The sequence below is a fragment of the Macrobrachium rosenbergii genome, chromosome 50 (assembly GCF_040412425.1).
Source record: "Macrobrachium rosenbergii isolate ZJJX-2024 chromosome 50, ASM4041242v1, whole genome shotgun sequence".
In the NCBI taxonomy this organism is placed as follows: Eukaryota; Metazoa; Arthropoda; class Malacostraca; order Decapoda; family Palaemonidae; genus Macrobrachium; species Macrobrachium rosenbergii.
The window spans coordinates 10,007,501-10,022,500 of NC_089790.1; the positions used below are offsets into that span (position 1 = coordinate 10,007,501).

Consider the following 15,000-nt stretch of genomic DNA (forward strand, 5'->3'; position numbering starts at 1 on the left):
ATTCTACTTTATTTCTTTGAATTATAACAGTGGCATCCTAACTATTATTATTTTTTAAAAATACATCAGAGTTGATTTAAACAAAACTACAATCATCAGTTAAAAATTTTCTCAAGAGAAATTATTTCAAGGTTTGCATTTTAATTTCAGATGGTATATCAACAAAATTTTGTGCAATTTAGAGTTTCATTTTGGTCGGAACATCAGCATGATAAATAATACTAACTTAAAAATTATTTACATGGGATGAATTTTACACCACATAAGATCGACCCTATAGATATATATATATATATATATATATATATATATATATATATATATATATATATATATATATATATATATATATATATATATATATATATATATATATATATATATATATATATATATATATATTATATGTATATATATCTCGTTGTGAGCCACGGCTGAATTACAAGGGAAACCAGGCAACCACAGGAATTAAACTTACTAGATAGACAGTCAAAAAAGAGTGCGATTAATTTGATCCTAGAATAAAATCCTCCGTCGCGTATAAGCAAACACTATTTTTCCTATTTTAACTTGGGAAAATTTCATGTACTCGTAAGTCTTTATGTATAATTATTGGATTAGCTAATTAATCTATGTGTGCGCTGATCATCAGCTTGACCCCAACACTCAAAAAAGAAACGGAAACATTCATTGCGTTTTAATCATTAAATATGCTCATGCTTAGTCAAGGTTCTTCCTTAATCTGTCTCTTTGCTGTCGTTTTCCTCCTATATTATAAAGGTATATTCAGCTACAGTCATACAACCCACGTGCGATATATATATATATATATATATATATATATATATATATATATATATATATATATATATATATATATATATATATATATATATATATATATATATATATATATAAATATATAATATATATATATATATATATATATATATAATATATATATATATATATATATATATATATATATATATATATATATTATATATATATATATATATATATATATATTATATATATATATTATATATATATATATATATATATATATATATATATATATATATATATATATATATATATATAAAATTTATATTCACACGTAAAGACAGTACAGCATACACGCTCATACACACGAATGCTGAACACATTAGAGTTAACGAAGGCTTTTCCACACCGCGTCTAAAACTAAATATATCCTAAATCTGGAAATAAATACAAAAAGACGAATCACCTGGACTTGAACTATTTGCATACCATTAGCATACTTAGCCATTAAAACTCAAATATCTGAAGAAAATACATTATAATATTACGTGGTCTCTAGGATTTACATAGACATTTTGTTTTCTGTAAAAAACGAAAAAGGTTCTAAAGAGAAAATCTGTACTACCGCAGCGGTATCCAAATAAGAAGGTATTGAATAAATAAATAGATTATTCTCTTCATCCTCCATTCATATTTAGCATTTACGGAAATATAAAAAAATATTCGAATTTTTGGAGACTATTTTGGTTCATTGTCCAACGGAATATTCATTTCTGTAGTCCAAATTTTGTGGAGGACTTATTACCACCCAAAATTTATGTTTCGTTGTACCTTTGTTATTTATGTATTAAAAAATGTATTTTCTGAAAGAGTTATTCTTAAACAGATAACCGTAGATTCGAGATTTACAAAATCCTAATTTCATTCTTCTCCACAATTTTCCAGCTGATTTAGAATAATTTGATTTTTACCGGAATATACTTGGCGCTTTCGGAAGGTGGGATTATTAGAGGAGCCGTGGATACATGTCAAAATAATAGAAGTTTTGTCCTTGTTCTTCAAAGGAAAACGACGATGAATTGGAGTCATTTGGCATAGTAGAATATTACGTTTCTTTAAGAGCGAAAAAATTTTATATGTAGTTATATATAACATTATGTATATATACACATATATATACATATACATATATTACTTATATGTAGTTATGTCAGATATCTAATGCTACTTATGCTGTGGAAATTATAAGTAAGAGGTGTTCATCCTTGATTGAACAGTTGATTGATCAGTGTGGCTGATTTTTTTCTTGTGTATTAAGCCATCTCTGTCCTGAAAAACAGCTTATATAGTGTGCATGCATATGCATATTTATACAATTGCATTATGATCTTACAAATATATTCAAGATAACATATATTCTTACAGATATACATGTTCTTACATACATATATTAAAAAAATGTTATCTTTGTTGACGTAAATATACACCGTATATTTATTTATATCATTACTATATTATACGATATTTATGGGTCTATGAGCGTTAGACTCAGAAAGTTAAATCCTGTTTCCTCGATGTGTTTTCGGTAAGATGTCCGTACATTTTTACGCAAGACATAAATATAACCGTGCATGTGTTTTCGCCCAAGTTTGCATGCCGCATTCTTTCGCATTAGCACCGTTCTAATTAACGCGAAAAGCATCGTCGCTGAAGTGTGACAAACAGAAAGAGGAAGCAAAATCCAGTCACAGGGTTTCAAAAGCACTGCAAATCCTTTGAGCGAAAATGAAATAGGCAAATAAACACGCTGATACATAAACACGTCCCGACGTCATCTAAGCATTGATAAGTGAAGACTTTTCTTCTGCAAAGCTGCACAAATACATTCCTGAACTCCATATCATAAAAGAGAGAGAGAGAGAGAAAAAAAAAAGACGCGCGCAAAGACAAAAAAAAAAGAAATAAAAGAACGCGCGGGATTGTTTTCGCATTTTCCGGAAGAGAACCTGTGGAAAAGGTTTTACCCTAAACAGATCACCACTTGTTGTAAATTCCGTATCAGAGAGGCCTGTGGGTGTCTGACACCCTCGGGAATGGCCGTTTGTTTTGCAGTCGGAAGCATTTTATCGTTTTCTGCTAATAGTGAGTTTTGTTTACTAGGAAAGAGGGGAAAAAGAAAGGGGAATTGAATTGGTAATTGTGTCTGTTAGTGAGGTGAAACCGTCTCTCTCTCTCTCTCTCTCTCTCTCTCTCTCTCTCTCTCTCTCTCTCTCTCTCTCTCTCTCTCTCTCTCTCTCGATCGCCCAAGGGATGTCGATGGCTGGATTTTTGCTTTTTTATTTTTCTTTTTATTCTCGCTCTGCTTTTTCCCATTTTGTCGGCGTCTTTTTCGTTGGAGGAATATAGGTTATGGAATGGTTTTGTTCGTTATTGTTTTACGTGAGAGAATCATTTTAAGATGAATTTATTTGTATATTTTACGTTGTTGCTAGATTAATTTTCTTTTCATCTTTGATTTCTCCAGATGGATTGAATCAACTTTTTACGACTCTCTCTGTCTCTCTCTCTCTCTCTCTCTCTCTCTCTCTCTCTCTCTCTCTCTCTCTCTCTCTCTCTCTCTCTCTCTCCTGCCTTGTTGCTGTGCATTTGGTTTTTTGGAATTACAGTACTTTCAGATAAATATCTTTTGTAAGAGAAATTGCGTGGAGCACATTCCTGTATTCCTATTTTCCTTTAGGGTCTAGGTCACTGCCTTTTTCAGTTTCGTTTAAAGTCTAGTAACATTCTACAGTACAGATTTTAAGCTGCATGTTTTGTACGGAGAGAAAGAGAGAGAGAGAGAGAGAGAATGTGAATGTTTGAAGAATATCGGAAAAAGCTACTATCGTTTAATATCGAGTTCACTGAAAAGTCAGAATAATAGTATGTTTAGGTTTGTTGAAGTACGGTTAAATATAAATTTTGACAGTCTGGAATCACATTGTTTTGATTATTGTGAAAATTACTATACGTGTACATATATATATATATAGGCTATATATATATATATATATATATATATATATATATATATATATATATATATGTACATATAAATAAAGACAAAATCCACGAAGGAAAGAGAAACAATGGAGTGCTGCAAGGCCTTTCGACTTACAGTCCTTTACTTAGCAGACTCTGCTAAGTAAAGGACTACAAGTCGAAAGGCCTTGCAGCACTCCATTGTTTCTCTCTCCTTCGTGGGTTTTGTCTTTATTTATATATGCATCATGTTCCATATTCTCGTGATTCAGTTATATACACATATATATTATGCATATATAATATATATAAATATATATATAATACATATATACATATAAATATATATATATATATATATATATATATATATATATATATATATATATATATAGAGGAATATGCCACATGAATGAAACTTAGGGAGAACTTAAGGGCTCTATATTTCGAATGGTGTCTCCACCTCTTTTACGAAATATAACGCATATTCATATCACATTTTAACGGATTTTACAGTATTGAAAAATTATGTATATATGTATGTATGTATATACATGTATAAAGTGTATGTGCGTTGGCATTGTGGCTGTGTAGTTAACCAAGCTGCCAATGAGTACAAAGGACAGCTAGAATCAAGAAAAAAAAGGCCGTGAAATTAGCTAAGTCATCTATAATGACTTGCTAAGAAAATGCGATTGGTAAATAATAATACTCGTTAAATCCGAATAGACTCTGATATATATATATATATATATATATATATATATATATATATATATATATATATATATATATATACATAAAATATATATAATGTATATATATGCAGTTGCGTGCGCGCGCCTATTTTAAACACATTCCGTTATCTTGAAAATTATTCGGTGAATGTTAGAATAAATATGTGAATATCCCGGTCTTCTTTCCAACGTAGAGATATGAAATGAACGTAAAGGCGGCCCCACTTAAGGTCTGCTTCATAAAGAAAAAAAAAATATTAGCTTTCAAATGGTGGATGACGGGAGGAAAGGTAGGAAAGTCCCTTTGAACACCGCTCTGAGAGGAGAGAGAGAGAGAGAGAGAGAATATAAGCCAAACATTCTCTTCTAAAATCGAGATTGGCTTCTGCTGTTTCAAGGGCTAGTTTAGTTTCCATTTCTCCGTATGAGATGGCTGGCTACTTTACATCTCAGAGCCTTATGCCTTACTGAGCAAAAGTGCGTCTCCCAGTGTCATTCAGAGAGCCACGGTTTGAGGAAGAATGATATTAAGTCTTGAACCATTTGCGTGTCTATAGCTCTGGTTGCGCGGTACTATACTGTATATATTCCTTCTCAATACAGCTTCATCTTCACAATTTGTCATTGCATACATTTTGTATGTCTTGTAATTCTGATTTTAAATAAACCATTATGAATGTGAAAGTTTCATCAACAAACTTGAATAGCCGTATGACAAGTATTTTTTTTTTTTTTTTTCTCAAACTGGAACTATTTTGTTGGCATCTTTAAAAAATATTGTGCCATTTTTAATCTGTAAACATGATAATTATTGTTAATGTTAGTGCTACATACACGTTTTTTTTTTATTCCTGTCTATTTGTCTCTATTAACTACTACGTGAACTGATAAACTAAAGATCGGAAGTTTTGTCTAAATTCGTGCACGAGAATCTTTCATTGTTCAGCCTTCGGAGTTCCACGTTCGTTCTTGGATTCTTATTAAGATGCTTAAAACATCTATGGTAGTAATCCTAAAGTTATCGAAGAGTCCTAGTTTGATGCTGAATCGGTGTTTCGTAAATAAAGTATCTTGTAAATGTTTGTATAAAAAAAAATTAGCGTTGATGATTCGCGATTCGCAATTCTTGTTAATTTTCCTAAATCAGTGGTAAAGTTTTAGTTTTTCATTCATTTGCACAGAAAGCTTGCACAGAATAGGATGACCAAATGTGAAAAAGGGAGAATAAACAGAAGGAAGAGAATACCAAATAGATACCTGAAAATAAGGTTAAATCAACAGAATGAACGGCTAAGGGAGTGGTATATGGTGCTGAATAGAAGTATATAATCAGGAAGACCGACCCAAGGTTATAGAGCAAAGGCGATGAAAACCTCTTCTTTGACTTGGTCAGCTGACATCATGGCATCTCTGCATTACGAACTTACACCTCTATAAGACAGGCTGATTTTTTTTTCTGTAACAAAAAGATAAATTACAGAAAAAAAATTGTGCTGAGAAAAGAAGTCCATTTTATGGTTGATTGCACGATAGAGAATAGTTTACCATTCAGTAAGTCTTTCTTGATCATTGATACAAAAAAATCAAATGCACAAAAGTTCTGCTTCCTTTTTTTACTAAGCAATCTTTTCGCTGAGTATACAATTTTGATTAACACAAATTCAGTGTATTTGTGTATATATAAGTAATAATAATAATATTAATAATGAAGTAAATCCACAGTTATGTATATGTACATATATTTAAAGATAAATCAGTACTGATTTATCTTTAAATATATGTACGTATACATAACTGTGAATTTGCTTCTCCATTTAAGACTCATGCTACTATGAGTATTTTTAATAATAATAATAATAATAATGACTTCGTAAGTACAGCACATTTTTATTATATTTTAAGAGTAAGATAGGGCTTCAGCAATAGAAAGTTGAAATTTTATTTCAGTGATACCTATTTTGGCAATTCCTAAAATTATCTTATTTTAAAGAGTTAATCACCCCCCCCCCTTAATTTTTTTATTACCCGTACATCAGTAGCAATTAAAAACTGCATCGTCAGTCTAATGAACAAGTATCACAGTCCCATGGATGGTAAAATTTAAATGTTCTGTTTCATTCTCCCTTTATTCACACTGACTCGTACTATATTTATTATTATCATTTTCAGTTGTAGCATTAGTAGCAGTAACATTGAACCTCTTGCCTCTATTATCAGATATTAATGGTCATGTTTCCCACTTACCTTCATAAAACTACTTTGGCTTTTTTTTTTTTGGCGATGTTTTAATAAGTGGTCATCTCAAAGCTGAACGTTATTTTAATCAAAGAAAATATGAAAGGATTTCAGTTCAGGAGACAGATAGAGAAGGGATATAAGGTACTAGTATACTTCCCCCGACGTAAAATCCCTGTGAACACACATTCTTAACTACCAGAAACTGTTGGTTGATCAACATCCATCATATTCATACAAGTTAAGAGAAGACGTAACCTCCAACCAGAATTTCATTACAGTAATGGTGCATAGAATTTCGGGTTTTTGAAGCCCGGAAAACTCGAAACAAAGCCGAGCAAAACCGCTTACTAAAGGTTCCTATCTGCCCAAAAATTACATCCCTGTCTCTCCTAAAACCTGATCACTTTTTTTGCAGTCACGAGTCCTACCTTGGGTCAGATTTGCGTAATAATTCGCACTTGAATTTGTGCGTGATTATTTTCACAACCAAACGAACGGGGGCCAAAAACATAACCCTGACGAAGGCAACAATTAGGACATAGCAAGTGGCTCCCGTTAGCGACGAAGCACTGCATCGCATGATTCTCTCTCTCTCTCTCTCTCTCTCTCTCTCTCTCTCTCTCTCTCTCTCTCTCTCTCACTGCTGCTTATCTGTCTATCCGTTGTGATGAAATAAATGAAATTTTTCAACCAAAACAATATTTACAGCGCGCATAACTCATCACGATAATGAACGCACCGACTCGAAATGATTACTCGTTCAAATTGTATCATTTTCTGATTATTTTGTTCAGGGCCTAAAATTATATCCGAGCGACGTTGTCAAATTTTGCATTTCTTCCTAAATAGGTTTACAAGATTCGCAAAGTCACCGCGGTTGGCAGCTTGGGACTTTCGGTACAGATAACCTGTTTTAGCAAATTTGATCTACACTATTGCGTTATACAAAGCTCTGCGTCTATATAGATGTGTGTGTTTACGTAATCTCCGTAGTTAAGCGAACTTACGTTTATTTTTGCTGCACCGATTGCAAAGTTATGACGCATTTTCAAAGATTGTTGTAAAAGATTCTTAAATAGATTTATTTACAAACTTTACATTAAAGATACCAGCACATTACAAGAACAACGCCTCTCAAAACAAAAACAAAAAGAGGACACGAAATCACGTTTTCTTTGATGTCTTTAGAGGCCTACTATGGTAAAATTTTGTGCGCTCATGCCCTGCTATACCCTGCCTCCTTATCCTCTTCAACAACAAACTCATCAGCGTAACTCTTTGCAGGTTCGCTTTACCTATGAATTAAGAGAGAAACAGAAAGTTTTGCCACGTAAATAAAACTCACATTGCCAAACTCGTCGAATCTGATGTTGCTGATTATCGTCCCAGAGACTTTCCCTGAAGGCCGTCGCACGCTGCTTCGTCGGAGATTTAAGGCGAAATTCTGCGCTGCAAGATACTAACACCTCACTCAGCTCCTTGCGACCTTAGAGCGTGCACTGCAGGGGCTGAGATACCCGTCTCATTTCCCTTCCCTTCCCTTACCATCATCATTCAGGTACTTGTCTGTCCCTCCTCTCACCCTCCCCCACCTCTCTCCCTCTCAGACACAGCCTCGGCCCATTCCGCCGTGTGAAAGGTTTCAATGCAGGGTTGCAAAGGGTGGGAAAGTAACGTGCCACAATGCCCACTCTCCCTCCCGAGACTTACAGTGTGGCGCAGGACATGCCATCCGGGATTACTATTGCAACATAGTTTCCCCTTGCAGCATACGTCCACACGGCTTACATGAAACACCTTATATATATATATATATATATATATATATATATATATATATATATATATATATATATATATATATATATATATATATATATATACTTGCAATTTCATCAAAGAAGCAGTGCATTAGAGAGTTCTATAAACCTTTCTTTTAACTCTCATTTGTTTGTATGCTGCAGAAAGTTGCTTCGTCATATTAAAGTTTCATTACTGAAGCATTATAACAAGCAACATACATAAATGTTTGATTTTTGTCTCGTCAAAAAAGTGCACATGGCTCTCCATTTTATGAAAGCTAAAAGTATTTATAAAGAAATTAAAATATTTTACCCTTGGTTATTTGTCTAATGTGAAAATCTTTCACGTGAGGATTTTTGCCTATTTTGCAGTTGCACAATCATATTTAGAAAGATCGTTACCCAGATTACATAAAACATTGCAGTATTACAGGCTGTGTACGTTCGTTGTGCGGAGTACCAATTTTACAAATGAGTCAAAAGTGTCTGAGTTAATATGACATATGTTTGATGAGTAGTCGATGTTCATGATTACAGTTCATTTTCCACTGCGTTCACTGTCTTGTCATACATATCTCCATCTCCTGACATTAAGCATCGAGCCTAGATATTTCTAACTCATCAAAACAGGAGCATTCATATTCCTTTCCTGGAAAGATCTTTAACGTAAAAGACACACTGCAGCTCTTAAAACACATTACAACTTTATCTGTGACCTACTCTTGGGTGATGTTATTTTGAACTGACGCAATATTGTTATTGTCAACCACGCCTCACCACCAGGAAGCTAGGGTTCGATCCCAGGGAGAAGGTAGGTGACGAGAACTTCCTTGGACCAAGTCCGCTGAACCTTCCACTGTTCTTATCGATCTGAGGAGTGAAACGTATATATATATATATATATATATATATATATATATATATATATATATATATATATATATATATATATATATATATATATATATATATATATATATATATATATATTACTGAAGACACAGGAAAAACCTGAAAAGAAACGACAGAGTGCCAGAGTGCTCTCGTGTATTTTGACTCATCTTCGAGGCACAAAATGCCCTGTAACACTTTATGTTAAAATACATGAAAGTACTTGGCACTCTGTCATTACTTTTCAAGTTTTTCCTGTGGCTTCAGCTAATAAACAAAATCACGTGCATATTTTTGTGTTTTTAGTATATATATATATATATATATATATATATATATATATATATATATATATATATATATATATATATATATATATATATATATATATATATATATGTGTGTGTGTGTGTGTGTGTGTGTGTGTGTGTGTGTGTGTGTGTAGGTATAAAACTATGCATATATACATACACATACATTTTTCAACTGGAGGGTTGGCTGCAAAAAACATTTAGAGCGTTTTCTGCAAGCATTTTTGGCTAAGTTTGCTAACTCCATACCCATATCTAGCCTAAAGGGGCTCACCAAAGTCGACTGGCTACCAGATATATAGTTTAGTGAAGAGACCAAAAGAGGTACAGCAGGATTTAATGAACTAGGCCTTAATCACTGTGCCTCACCCAAGGATCAAACCCTGACTCTCTTGCTGGTGATTGGCGTCGGTGACCCTGGTAGTTGTGACGCCAGATAACCCACAATTAATCAGTCAGTCTTGCTGGTGAGGAAAGTATCGTCTCCATTGAACCATGATGTCCCCACAGGATAAATGGCTGTAAACCGTGTGCCCCAAAACAATTGGTGACCTTTACATCAAGCAAAATACAGCTAGAATGTTATTATTTTCTTTTCTTGACATACAGCAGAGTCAAGGGTGTGATTGCCATTGGTCCCAGGAGAAGATGCTCATCTGGCACTGAGGGGACATTTCTTGCCAACAGGGGCACATCGTATCTGTAACCCAAATCAGTGGCAGTTCCTAAGAAGCAATGGCCAAGTTGTGCGACTGCTACCACAGGAGCAGTCCTCAGCAAGCAGAGTGACCTGGCATATGTGGTTGCCTATGCTCTCAAGAATCAGGGTCATCCGTCATTTGGAATTTCAGTGTACCATATCCCACAGCAGAGGTGTTCCTAGTGGGGCGTTACGAACTACTTTAGGGGGTAGTTCGTAACGCCCCACTAGGAACACCTCTGCTATGGGATAAGGTACACTGAAATTCCTGTCAACTGGCATTTCGTAGGCAGCAGTGGTCACTTAATTGGCTGAGTACTGAAGTCTAGGGGGTGAAGTTAAATGAAGTGCAAGAAGAGATAAAAGCAAGTATCTGGGATACTAGGGGACGATGCTGACAGATCCACGTATTGCGGGAGTGGAATTGGGGTTAAGGTACTCACAATATCCAGTAGGAAAAACAGGAACATACCTGTCAAAAGGTTTTGGTAGGATTTTTTAGAATAAAAGACAGGCGAGAGAAGGACTGATAAGGACAGAATAATGTGGATTTAGACAGAGGAGAGGGCGTGTTTGTGTGTGTGTGTGTGTGTGAGAGAGAGAGAGTATCAAGTGTTTGTAATGAAACAGTTATGTTTAGAAGTTTCAAATTAAGAGGGAGAAAAACTGTTACGAAAATGGATTCTGAAAAGTCTTATGACAGAATCGATAGAGCGGCAGTGTGGAGGATGCTGTCGATGTATTTATGGAAGAAAAGTTTTTGAGGGCAACCAGAAGTTGTAAAGGTGGAACTTAATCATGTGATAGAAGATGTGGATGGAAAAGTGACTAGTTTGGTGTAAAAGTGGGATGGATTTAGTTATGCGAGAAATAGAGAAGGGAAATTAGATGTAGGTGCAAAGTTGCCAGATAAGGAAATAGTTTTTAAGGGCGCATGGAATCTTTAACGGTTGCAAATAAAACAGTATTAACTGCGGATTGTAGACAGAAACTGTAGAAACTACTGAAATTGTGTCAGAGGGTTTGAAAGTGTTTTGCAAGAGGATAAAGTTAAGATGAAATGAGAGCAAAAGTAAAGTTATGTAGGAAAATAGCAACCAGGAAGATGGAGCAGTAAATGTTATGATTGTTAGTAGAAGGGAAGCATTTGATTCATGTAGGTATATGTGGTTAAATATAAATGGTAATTGGAAGGATAAGAGTCAAGGTGAATCACAGAATAGGTGATGCGAAGAAGGTATCAGAGTGTGCAAAAGGTTAGGAAGAGACTTGGAATATCTGTGGGAGCAAAGTGGGAGTGTACGAAGTGCTTGTTGAATCTGCTCTCCGTTATGGAAGTGAAGGTTGGATTGTTGAATGCTTAGTGCTGAAAGGAAGAAAAATAGTCGAGGCATAAGAAGGATTAAAAAAATCAGAAGTTTGTTTGTACGCAAAACGGTAACAAGGTTAGCGTAACCGAAAGAATGGATCAGTGCTTCGAGATGGTATGGTCATATAGAAAGAATAGATGACATAAGTTGGAGGAAGTGTATAATTTGAGAGTGTTATGAGGGAGGAGGAGAGGAAGACCAGAAAATACTGGACAGATATATGAAAATGATATTGGAAAGGATGTGTACATAATAGAAGTAAATGGCACAAACTATGCAGAGGTTTTCACTATTTTGCAGCTAAAGTCTGGATTTAGAGGGACAGTTTTGTTCTCTCTCTCTCTCTCTCTCTCTCTCTCTCTTTCTCTCTCTCTCTCTCTCTCTCTCTCTCTCTCTCTCTCAACGTGAAATGGAAGACAGCGTGCCCTTCAGAGGTTTTTTCGTGAATATTAAAAGAGAAACTTCTTAGCTTCCGTTGGGAAATTTTCAAGATAGTTATCAGGATGAAATGAAAATCATTCAATCAGTTTTCCCATGACATTATAGGAATATACTACAAAGATGAAAGCATCTCAGAACTAGTCCGAACAGTATACCACATGGTATATGATTGCCAATTACTGCTGGACAGTTCTAAGATTACATAGCTCATTCGCTGTAAAGTATATTTTATCAAGTGCCTTGGACATTTGAGAAATATCACGAGAAGGGTAATAATTTTCTTCTTATGGTTCTTGAAGAGGAATCTTGATGTATTGTTCAGAAAGCTGACACTTTTCATTACACTGGATGAGACTTTTTAACCAACGCACGTATTCAAGATAAGTTTGGATTACACATAGTGTACGGAGAAACTTGAACATTAAATTCTTGAGAGAGTCGTCATGGCTCTGAGAGTGATATAGCCCGTTGAATGTAACATAAATTTAGGTATATCCGCCATCCTAGATAGGTAGTGTTCTCATGCGTCAGCACATTTCTACCGGCTCATTGTACAAAGCACTTCCTCTTACACCGAAATCTTTGCACTTTCTCATTACATTCAGTTTTCTCTTATGCGGGGTGAGATTAGCATAATGATCAAAAAGATTCACAACAATATCCAAAATTATCATAAAACACGATGTTTTACAATCCGTCCTGTTGTACCATGATCTTTGTATTACTCATTAATTTTAGTTTTTGGTCACGATTAAGAACAGTGACAATCATATCATAAATGATCAAATCAAAATACCTAAAGAGCACTCCTTAAGCAAGAAGACTAAAGAAAAATATCTAAGAAATAACCAAAGGTATAAATCAGTTCTCTGCCATACTGTCATGAAAAAACGATGTTAGGCTCTCTGTCTCTCAGAATTTTCTCTTGTACTTTTTTTTTGCCGAGTTTTTATTATGTATGAAAGCCGCAACAGATATTTCTTATTGATGAAATCTATCCTTTTCACTGCAGTACGTTACTTATTTTATCTAGCATTTTGACAGGCTCTGTGGATGCGAAGGAGAAAGGTAGCATTCCCACTTAACATCAGTTAGCCTGAGCTGGGAAAAATAACCGGATTACTGGTGAATCGGAGGAACGTTTATTGAAACCTGTCAAAAAAAAAAATAATGAAATAAAAGCCTCCCTTTCATGATATTATAGCAAGGATATTAGTGCGAGCCTTCCCAACTAGATATTGGGAAAATGATACCTATTGTAAGGAGAGAAGTCTCAGAAAAATTCTGACCTAATCGAAGAAGGATATGCAACGTCAAAAAATCACACACAGTTGATAGGGACACTTAAGCAGGCCCAAATATCCTTCAGATTAAATACTGAAAGTCTTAAGAGCCCAAATGTGTGGTCCCAAAAGGTAATGAAAGGAGATGCGAGGGGAAGTTTCCCCTGAAGGCCTCGAACTCTGGATCAAGTTCACCAGTTACAAACCGATATATTTTTAGGATCGTGCTAAACACTTAGTGCTAGATATAAAATACTTAGTATTAGATATATGTCTGTAGTTTTAGGTAGATTTTGGTCTTTACAAGTTTCCTTAAGCTTGCTCATCATAACAAGAAACTCACGGAACAGTGAATACCCAGTGTCATTAAACACTTTAAGATAGCTATCCTCTGTGGTTATATCATCTGGGAGTACCGAATTATCGTAATGAGGCCATTTGATTGATGAAAACCTGACTGCAGGATCTTGATATAAGACAGAATATAGTGTTTTGCAGACTTCAATAACACCTCAAAAACGTTGAAAAAAATTATTTAAAAGTTAAATATGAACTTTAGCTTCCGTTTCTAAAGGCAGTAGACGTCCATAGTTTTATTTTCGTTGTAGATGTAAGTCAAGGAATTATATAATTCATATTTACGCATAAATGTGGTGCCAGGCTCGTCTCACCAGTAAGTCCAGACATGTTGACCCAGGAGGTCAGTTATGTACCTGTTAATTAGTAGACTCTGATGGGTATCAGCCAAGGTAGATAAAAGCAGTAGAACTAGAAATCTTATCTCAAGTTACCAGCTGAATATCGGAAAACTTATACTTTCTGGGACTGTCTTTTATATAAAGGGAAGTGATTATATATATATATATATATATATATATATATATATATATATATATATATATATATATATATATATATATATATATATATATATATATAAATATCTTTGTGTGTGTGTGTGTGCGTGTGTGAAGACGGAAGTATGTGCTTATATATGTGTGTGCCAGCACGCATGTGAGCGAACATACATATATACTCGCCCACGAAAGAAATGTTTGTTTCAAAGAAAGGAAAGATAAAAAGCAAAAGAGCTCTCATAATTCCACAGGCAAAGGGGACGCCTGGAATTTTGAAGAGACGTTGCAAAATCTGGCATTAGTTTCAAAACTGCGCCAATTGGCAAATGATTCCTTTGCGTCGCAGCAACAGGATCATCAAATGAGCCTATTTAAATTCACATCTTTGTCGCGGCTTGCCGTAAGAGGATAAGGTAGCATTAATATGCAACTCTAAATGCCATTTAATCGTCTTAAAATGAGGTTGCATTCGGTAGTAAAGATATTTGGTCTCAAATAAGAGTAATATTTATACCTGATATGTATATAGACTTATGCGAGCCTCCTCTTTGAAGGCTGTTGGT

At 34.5% G+C, this 15,000-nt stretch overlaps 2 long non-coding RNA genes across 2 annotated transcripts in view; one reads left to right on the forward strand and one right to left on the reverse strand.

Annotated features, from left to right (window-relative positions):
• Positions 1-8,289, reverse strand: part of LOC136832870 (uncharacterized) — a 21,000-nt gene extending 12,711 nt beyond the window's left edge. Inside the window, exon 1 of the long non-coding RNA XR_010851338.1 lies at positions 8,128-8,289. This is a non-coding gene — a long non-coding RNA (uncharacterized lncRNA). The remainder of the gene's footprint in view (positions 1-8,127) is intronic.
• Positions 1-15,000, forward strand: part of LOC136832591 (uncharacterized) — a 205,794-nt gene that overhangs the window by 170,938 nt on the left and 19,856 nt on the right. The window lies entirely within an intron of this gene.